General features: G+C 36.3%; 1 long non-coding RNA gene across 4 annotated transcripts; it reads right to left on the bottom strand.

The window, feature by feature from the left end:
- Positions 1-8,209, bottom strand: LOC131843141 (uncharacterized). 4 transcript variants are annotated; one of them, XR_009357519.1, is made up of 7 exons: positions 8,101-8,209; positions 6,897-7,077; positions 4,834-4,899; positions 3,654-3,781; positions 2,574-2,739; positions 778-959; positions 1-180 (listed from the first exon to the last, which is right to left on the bottom strand). It is a non-coding gene; the product is annotated as an uncharacterized LOC131843141 (long non-coding RNA). The 4 variants fall into 4 exon arrangements; XR_009357520.1 differs by having other exon boundaries at positions 6,897-7,031; XR_009357521.1 differs by lacking the exon at positions 6,897-7,077 and having other exon boundaries at positions 778-975.
- Positions 8,210-9,524: the final 1,315 nt, after the last annotated feature.

Below are 9,524 nucleotides of genomic sequence, written 5' to 3'. Positions count from 1 at the left end.
CTGCTTGGGGTAAATAACTTCTATAATGGGCCCCTTGTAAGTGCACGGCAGGCAGTACTCGGGGGTGCGGCGGCGGCCTCTCCTGCACCCCAACACTTCCGCCGCCCACGTGAACACATGCAGCAAAATTAGGAGGATTTCGTAACGCATTCCGATCGCAGGACTTTATTACATCTTTGACTGAAATATAAATATTATACTAAGAAAGGAATATTGAGGACATCTTACTAATATTATAAATGCAAAAATTTGAAAACTACTGAACGAATTTTGATGAAACTTTACAGTAAAAGCTTATACATCAGAATAACATATAGCCTATAAATATCATGCGTCTGAAACCGCGGCCACAGCTAGTTAATAATAATTGATTTTTGCAAAACAAAAACCGCTCCAATATCTTAAAAAAATCTTAGAAAAATTCACACAGCGCCATCTAGACCCAAGTTAAGATAGCTAAAGCTTGTGTTATGGGTACTAGACAACTGATATAAATATATAGATATATATTTTTTTCGTAAATATATACATATTATACATATAAAACACCCAGACCGATACAAACAATCATACTCGTGAATACAATTGTTTGTGCCGTGCGAGGAATCGAACCTGCGACGAGCAGGTAGAGTCTCCGCAACGATTGTAACTACAGTACATTTGAGACAGCAAGTACCCTGTTGACATATCCGGATATTGAAGGACGAGTCCCTGGGTCTCGAGGAGCAGGTAGAGTCTCCACAATGATAGTAAATACAGTACAGTTTGAGACAGTACCTTGTTGACATATATCCGGATATTGGAGGACGAGTCTGTACGCCGTGAGGAGCAGGTAGAGTCACCGCAAGGTCGGCAGGTGGTCGGGCGCCGCTTGCAGCCATACGCCGCGTCCAGCACACACACAGCTATGTGCAGGAACACCAGCACGAACTCGTTCATATACACCATACTGTATACACCTATAAGTACTGTATTCTGAGAATAAATAATTTGATTTGATTTGATTTGACAACGACACAACTGGAAACAGGTTCGACAAAATTAGTAATTACATTGGAGTTAGTTTTATTGCCAGCCTCGGTGGTCTAGTGGTTTACCACACCGCTTTACTATACGATGGTCGCGGGTTCGATTCCTCGCACGATACAATTCAATATTTATTAAGAAAGCATTTAGAAACCTAGGATTTATTAACAGAATAACCAAACCTTTTAAAAAAACTTCAACTTTTAAAGTCCTTTATTTTTGCTTTGTTAGATCTATACTTGATTTTGCAAGTATTATTTGGAACCCTATTTATAAAGAACAAATAAAAAGAATTGAAAATATTCAAAAAAAATTTATTAATATTATGAATTATCGTGACAATGCAACTTCTTCTTCATATTGTGAATCTCTAAAAAAATATAAACTGCTTTCTCTTGGAAAACGACGCACACAGTTTGACCTCTCATTTTTATATAAAATTTTAAACAATTTAGTAAATTCGTCCACTATCTTATCAAGAATAAACTTTGTGGGTAAGGCTCGACTACCTGTGCGTACCTCACGTTCTATTAACTTATTTGTACCACTTCGTCCACGTCGAAACTATGTATACTCGTAATAATTTCTTCTCGCGATGTCTTCTCACATACAATAAAGAATTTTCAGACATTGATATTTTTTCAAATTCTTTTCATGCCTTCAAAGGGGAAGTAATACAAAAATTGAATTGTCTCTAATATGACACAATAATTATGTATTTGTAGATTTTGTCTTTTCTTTTTTAAATGTACTAGTTACTTTCCAGACATTGTAATGTAGGTAGGTAGGCTTGGGTATTCTTTGTTTACTTAATAATTAATAATTATGTTTTCTTCACTGTCTATGTTATAATTGTTTTGTTATATTTCATGTTACTGTATCGTCTGTTTATAGTAAAATATAAAATGTAAAAAAAAATTCTAACCTTAATATCTAGGCTCATTATGTCAACACTACTTATTAATATAATACTACTTAAATACTTTTCGGTACTCGTTGTCTATCAACTATCTATATATATATATATATTTGTAATTATAATTGTAATGACTGTTTGTACCAAAATAAATTAAAAAAAAAAAAAAAATTATGAGTATGATTGTTTGTATCGGTCTGGGAGTTTTCTATGTATAATATGCATCCATGTATTTATATCAGTTGTCTAGCACCATAACACAAGCTCTGCTTAGCTTAGGACTAGATGGCGCTGTGTGAATTGTCCTGAGATATTATTATTATTATTTTTATTATAATTCTTTTCGGCTATCGCCGGTAATTTTGGTATATTTATACGTACATTTAGTAAAAATCACGGGATCTTACCACGTTTTATATTTATTTACCGAGTTCCCGATATTTCGGCAGTGTTTCAACCACCATGATCACGGGTAAACTGAAGAGCAGCAGTTTTTTCACAAATTCCGGTTAAAGATAAATAAATTTAAATCGATTTAATAATTCTCAGCTACTGCTACAGCTCTCGCCATCGCCACTTACCACCGTCAGCTTCTTTGCCATTTTATTTACATGAATAAATGAAAATAGACCTTCGTTGTGTGTCGTCACTTCTTGACACACTTGGGGTTGTTCTGGTCGCATGTGACGTAGTCGTGACGCGTGCAGCCCAGGCACGTTTCCAGGTAGGAGAGCAGCAGACTCACCAGCAGCACCACCACCTCTTGTAAGAATGCTGTTTCCATCGCCAGTGGCGATCTGGACAATAATAGAAGTACCAAAATTAAATTATCAAATGATACCTAATTCGAACTTGTGTTATTTATTACTAGCTCTGCATCCGCGACTTCGTCCGCGTGGAATTTAACTTTCATTTTCTAAAATAAAAGTAGCCTAAGTTACTCCTTATTATATCAGCTACCTGCCAATAAAACTCCCGTCGCAATTGGCCTAGCCATTTCAGAGATTAGCCGGAACAAACAGACAGACAGACAAAAATAGTAAAAAACGTTATTTTGGTGTATGTAGCGTATTTATATCTATTCATATGCATGTAGTAAAAAACGGTTATTTCAATATTACAAACAGACACTCCAATTTTATTTATATGTATAAATTATAGTAACCCTGGATAAGTCACATAGCGCCATCTAGTCCCAAGCTAAGCAGAGTTTGTTTTATGTGTACTACACAACTAATAGAAATACGTATAGGATATTTGGAACAAACAGACCGGTACAAACAATCATACTCGTGAATACAGACTGGACGCGTGCGAGGAATCGAACCTGCGATCAACGGAAGTAAAAAGGCAAAAAAAAAAATACAAAATAATTTCACAATATATAAAAAAATAACACATAATATTCTGTGTAGAATAGAATAGAAAATAATTTATTCAAATTAACCTACATTGAAGCATATAAATACGGTACATACACCAAAATAACATTTTTTACAATTTTTGTCTGTCTGTCTGTTTGTTCCGGTTAATCTCTGAAATGACTGGACCGATTTTGACTGGATTTATTTGGAAGGTAGCTGATATAATAAGGAGTAACTTAGGCTACTTTTATTTTAGAAAAATAAAGTTAAATACCAGTTGGACGAAGCCGCATGTACCGCTAGTTAATAATAATTAGGTAGCAAAATGAGTAATGTAAGGCACCCACATTATGTTTTTTTACAGGGCGGGCTGTTAGTGTTGCAGGTGACCTTTTTACTACCGCAGGCGGAGACCTGCGACCATGCGACGGCGGACAGCAACAACCACACCAGCCGCCACCACAACATCATACGCCTGCAGTCCAGTATGCAAAAATTCAGAATTCAAAAATCATTTATTCGTATAGGACATTTTAGCTGCTTATGAACGTCAAATTTTTATATTATTTTTTTCCCTACCGTCCAGTTCATTATATAGAGACAATTGAGAAGAACTGGCAAGAAACTCGATTGAATATTTTATTGTTTTAAAAGCTAGCTTACAGTACAATTCCAGATTACAACATAATTTACCATCAATACCACTACATCCAAACTGTCTGTAAGAGAGATATTTACCACATAACCCAGACTGTCTGTAAGAGAGATATTTACCATATAACCCAGACTGTCTGTAAGAGAGATATTTACCATATAACCCCAGACTATCTCTACGAGAGATGTTTACTACATAACCCATACTGTCGGTAAGATATATATTTACCCCATAACCCCAGACTGTCTGTAAGAGAGATATTTACCATATAACCCCAGACTATCTCTACGAGAGATGTTTACTACATAACCCATACTGTCGGTAAGATATATATTTACCCCATAACCCCAGACTGTCTGTAAGAGAGATATTTACCATATAACCCCAGACTATCTCTACGAGAGATGTTTACTACATAACCCATACTGTCGGTAAGATATTATATATATTTACCACATAACCTCAGACTGTCTGTAAGAGAGATATTTACCATATAACATAACGAGAGACTGTCTCTACAAGAGATATATATTTACCCCATAACCCCAGACTGTCTGTAAGAGAGATATTTACCTCATAACCCAGACTGTCTCTACAAGAGATATTTACCACATAATCCAGTCTGTCTGTAAGATAGATATTTACCACATAACCCAGACTGTAAGATAGATATTTACAACATAACCCAGACTGTCTGTAAGAGAGATATTTACCTCATAACCTATAGTCCTTTCAAGATTTTTTTACAATACTGAATTGTTGTGCGTTTTTCCTTTTGTAAACAGATACAAGGAGTAATTGCGTGGTACCGCGGTAATTATTATTACTTTTAGCTGAACTCAATTTCTCTTGTTACACCTTTTGAAACTTACCAAATTTGTAGTTTATTTTTAATTTGTCGCAGAGAGAGACATTTTCAAATCGCCCTCGCTCGCTCCCTGCAAACGAAAAACTGATCTGAATCTTTCCACCGCGCGAAACCAACATCAAAGTATATATTACAAATAAAATAAGTACAAATATAATAAAAGATAACTACGAAAACAAAAGATACGTGGAATTTGACCCAAATCAATATTTTCGTGTTGCATTTTGAAACACAAATTTCTTGCTCATTCTTCTTGTGATTGCGGTTTCTATGTTGATTGTCGCATGCCTTATCTTTGTTAATGTAAATTTAATTAAAATAATATTTATTTAAAAGAGCAACACACAAGTTTCTTGCTCACACTCCATGTGAAGAGTCTGCGTTCCGAATGAGCGGTGGTATAAAAAAACGTGACTATTCAAAAATGCTTATATTAAGTTTATTTGAATAAAGATTATTTCTATTAAGAAATAAAATGTTATTAATGTGCAAATTTTTATTTGAAACTTTTATAACATGTTTATGACAATGAAAATAATTACTTCTACCTGTATTCTATTTCAGGAAAGAAATGTAAGAATATACTTAAATTTTAATGAAACATTTTGGAATTAGTTTGATATTTAGATAAGCTTGGGGTATATGATAAAATAAGGGTATAATATATGGGTTATGAGCGTTGGCTCTAGTTTCGGTAGGGTCCCCGGCGGCAAGGCGCGCGGCCCGAGCACGTGATCCTCCTTTTGCAACACGACGCTCCCACAACGAAAGCCGTGAACAGAGCTAGTATTATACTGTACACACGGGACAGGACGTAATTAGCCATGCTTTACCTGCAACAATATGCATAGACAGTAGACTTTTTAGGTTTAGGTTTTTCACACTTTCTCCAATTTTGTTTTTTTTTTATATAATGCAAGGGACAAACGAGCATGCGGCTCACCTGATGGTAAGTGATTACCGCCGCCCATGAGCACCCGCAACACCAGGGGAATTGCAAGTACGTTGTCGGCCTTTTAAAAAGGAATAAGCTCTTTTCTTGAAGGTTTCAATATCGTATCGGTTCGGAAATACCATTGCTGAAAGGTGATTCCTCAATGTGGTTGTGCGAGGCAAAAAGTTTCTAGAAAACCGCACTGTGGAGGACCGCCATTCATCCAGATGATCAGGATGGTATTTCAGTTTCTGGCGGGTGGTACGGTGGTGAAACTCAGCAGCTGGTATTAATCCGAACAATTCCTCAGAACACTCCCCGTGACATATGCGGTAGAAAATGCACAGAGATGCAATATCTCGCCGCAAAGCCAATGGTCGCGGGTTCGATTCCTCGCACGGTATAAATAGTTGTATTCATGAGTATGATTGTAACGGTCTGGGTATATTTTTTATGTATTTATAAAATATTTACCCGAGGTAGTGATAAGGCTATACGACTGATAGACAGACTTATCTGATAGCAACAATATTTTACATCAATAATCTTCTCCGGTCAACCCAATGACCATGACCAATTTGCTGGTAACAGTGAAAAGGGAAGTTTTTTATACTACGATGGTGGCAAACAAGCATATGGTCCATCTGATGGTAAACGGTTACCGTAGCCTATGGACGCCTGAAACACCATGAGTGTCACGTGCGCGTTGCCGTCCCTTAAGAAACCCCAATATACCCTTCTTGAAAACCCCATGCTATAGTCTCGCGATACAGGTTCGCCTAGTGCGGGGTCCAATGTATAATCAACTTTGTAATATTTGTAGTTTGAAAATGAATAAATAAATCCCGATTTTTTGACGTCATGTACCGATTTTTCGGACCTGGCAACACTAGCCCCAGTATACGTGTTGTTTCGAATAAATAAAATAGTTATTTTTATACTTTCGTGTTTAATATATATTATTTTAATTATTAACCGGGTCTTAACACGAATAATTTTATGGCAAGTAATGGTATTTACCTCTAATAAGAGAGAGATTCCATAAAACTATTCGTGTTAAGACCCGGTTAACAATTTAAAAAATGATAGTGTTGGGAAACTCTAGAACTGACAATTGCATGAGATTTGCCTACCATTAGTTTCACTTGTTGCAGGGTGCCGGCTGTCTGCAGGCTATATAAACTTTGCGTGTACACCCCCTCACGTAGCTCGCAAGCACCAGTAATACAGTAAGGAACATGCACAGGGCGCGTCCCATCCTCCTAGCACTGTATTAAAGGGTATTCCATGGGTGCGGCCACTTTATTTTGCTCTCTGAAATCAGGGGCTCAATTATGTAACGCCATTGCTATATATATAACTAGCTTTTGCCCGCGGCTTCGCTCGCGTTAATTTATCCCTTTAGGGGTGGAAATTATCAAAATCCTTTCTTAGAGGATGCCTACGTCATAGTGCATGCAAAGTCTCAGCGTGATCGGTTTAAGATTGATAAAGTTTCATACAAAATTTCATCCCCTATTTTATCCCCTTAGGGGTGGAATTTATCAAAATCCTATCTTAGTGGATGCCTACGTTATAACATCTACCTGCATGCCAAATTTCAACCCGATCCGTCCAGTTTGGGTTGGGTTTGGTTTGGGCTGTGCGTTGATAGATCACTATGTCAGTCAGTCACCTTTGAGTTATATATAGATAATTCTCATTTGTACAAAACTATAATGTATATAAATCTTGCCAGTTCTTCTCAATTGGATCCATATACTGAAGTGGACGGTAAGGAAAAATTTTAATATAAAAAATGTTATGTTCGTAAGCGTCTAAAATGTCCGAAAATTATTTTTGATATTGAATTTGATATATTGTAATTGGTGTCATATAAATAGGAAGCAATTTCGTTACATAATTAAACCCCAGGCGACCTAGAAACGCAATCTCGTACCTACAAATTGTAGGCAACACACAAATCTAACAGCTAAAGTATTATGTTATAATATTAATAATGCCTAATTTACACTCAGCCCTACTAGGTAGGGAAGTGAGCAGCGTGAGAGTGGAAACACGAGTGGAAACACTTCCCATGCCATTGTCGCTGCCACTCGCGCTGCCCGGCGCTCCCTCGATTGTCGGTTGTTCGTGCACGAGTCAAAGGACTGGCAGCGCGAGTGGCAGCGTGTTTTTACATTCAGCCCTCTCGCTCAGTTGTCGCCCAGCAATATTTACGGCAGCGCGAGTGGCAGGGGAAGCAGCTGAATGTAAACATAGCATAAGGGTCAAATTCCGTTTTCTACAATTTGTTAATATATAAATTAAATAATTTACTTATCTACTTTAAATTACCTGCAGTTTCCTGTACGAAATGCTTGAAAAAATGGTTACTTGAAATGTGAAGTCTGAAGATTTTCTATTGAGTTTTGCGGAATATGTATTTTTTTACTGATTTGCCAAATAGAATGGAGTTTGAAATTAATGTCAAATAAAACGAATTTATCAGCTTCATCGATTTGTAAAGAGGTTTCTTTAGAAATAAAGGGAATGACAAAATCTTGTGATGTTTTCTCAGAATAATGAGTTATTGTTCAAAATTCTGGGGAAATGCTAATTTTGCTCTCGGCTTCGCTCGCGTTAATTAGTCCCGTTAGGGGTGGAATTTATCAAAATCCTAGTAAATAGTAGCTTTATGCATGCAAAGTCTCAGCCCGATCGGTTTAAAATTGACAAAGTTTCATACAAAATTTCATCCCCTATTTTATCCCCTTGGGGGTAGAATTAATGAAAATCCTTTTCTTAGCGGATGCCTACGTCATAACATCTACCTGCATGCCAAATTTCAGCCCGATCCGTCCAGTGGTTTGGGCTGTGCGTTGATAGATCGCTATGTCAGTCACCTTTGAGTTATATGTATTTAGATAGATTAGACAGAAAATTGTATTAAAAAATATCTATAATACGAGAAATAACGTAAAGTATATTTTTTTTTAATCTAAACTAATATTTAATAGGCAGAGGAATACTCTTCATCAGCTATATTGAGATTACTAAAAATATTACAGTGTTACGAAGTATAATATTGCATAGTGGTATATTTCATATTCATGTAGCTTTATTTAATAAAGGAAAGAATGAAATGAAATGATATTTATTCAGTAGAAAAAAAAACTAAAAAAGACAAAAAAAATAACAGACACTGCAACAATTATAAAAAAAAGTACACAAATTACGTGTGTGCACGTGTGCGTGCATGTGTATGTTTGTCGAAGCATCTACTGAACAGGTCCGTGCTCAGCATAATGCTGCAGCGGCTGGAGCGCTGCAACGCTGTTTTTCAGCACAAGACCTGGTGTGGTGTATTGCCGTGTTGTACACGATTTATGATATGAAATAAAGATAGTAAGTAATATATATTTCGCAAAAGCATCGAATAATCCAGAAAATTTGTCAACTGAAATGAATATAATAATTGTACTTCAGAAAGCAATGATTTCGAGATGAGAAGAACTGACAAGAAACTCAGCTCGTATTATTTTTTTAATAAATGTTGTAAATATATACGAAAATACAGATTCATTTAAATTGAAATTTGGGAGAATAGAGTGACCACCAGCATATGCTATTGCAAAAAACAAAAAATCTAATCAGTAATGTTCGCAACCTGTATCTCTAAAAGGCCAGTCCCCACAAGAGCACCCGTTCACGATAGGACGGATGAGCCAGCCATCATTGCACTCAACCATATTAGAGAGAGCAATGTCAAAATACAAGTT

This window comes from Achroia grisella, unplaced genomic scaffold (assembly GCF_030625045.1).
Source record: "Achroia grisella isolate CSIRO2021 unplaced genomic scaffold, CSIRO_AGI_Agris_v1 utg2786, whole genome shotgun sequence".
Taxonomy (NCBI): domain Eukaryota; kingdom Metazoa; phylum Arthropoda; class Insecta; order Lepidoptera; family Pyralidae; genus Achroia; species Achroia grisella.
This window is presented reverse-complemented; position numbering and strand designations above follow the sequence as displayed.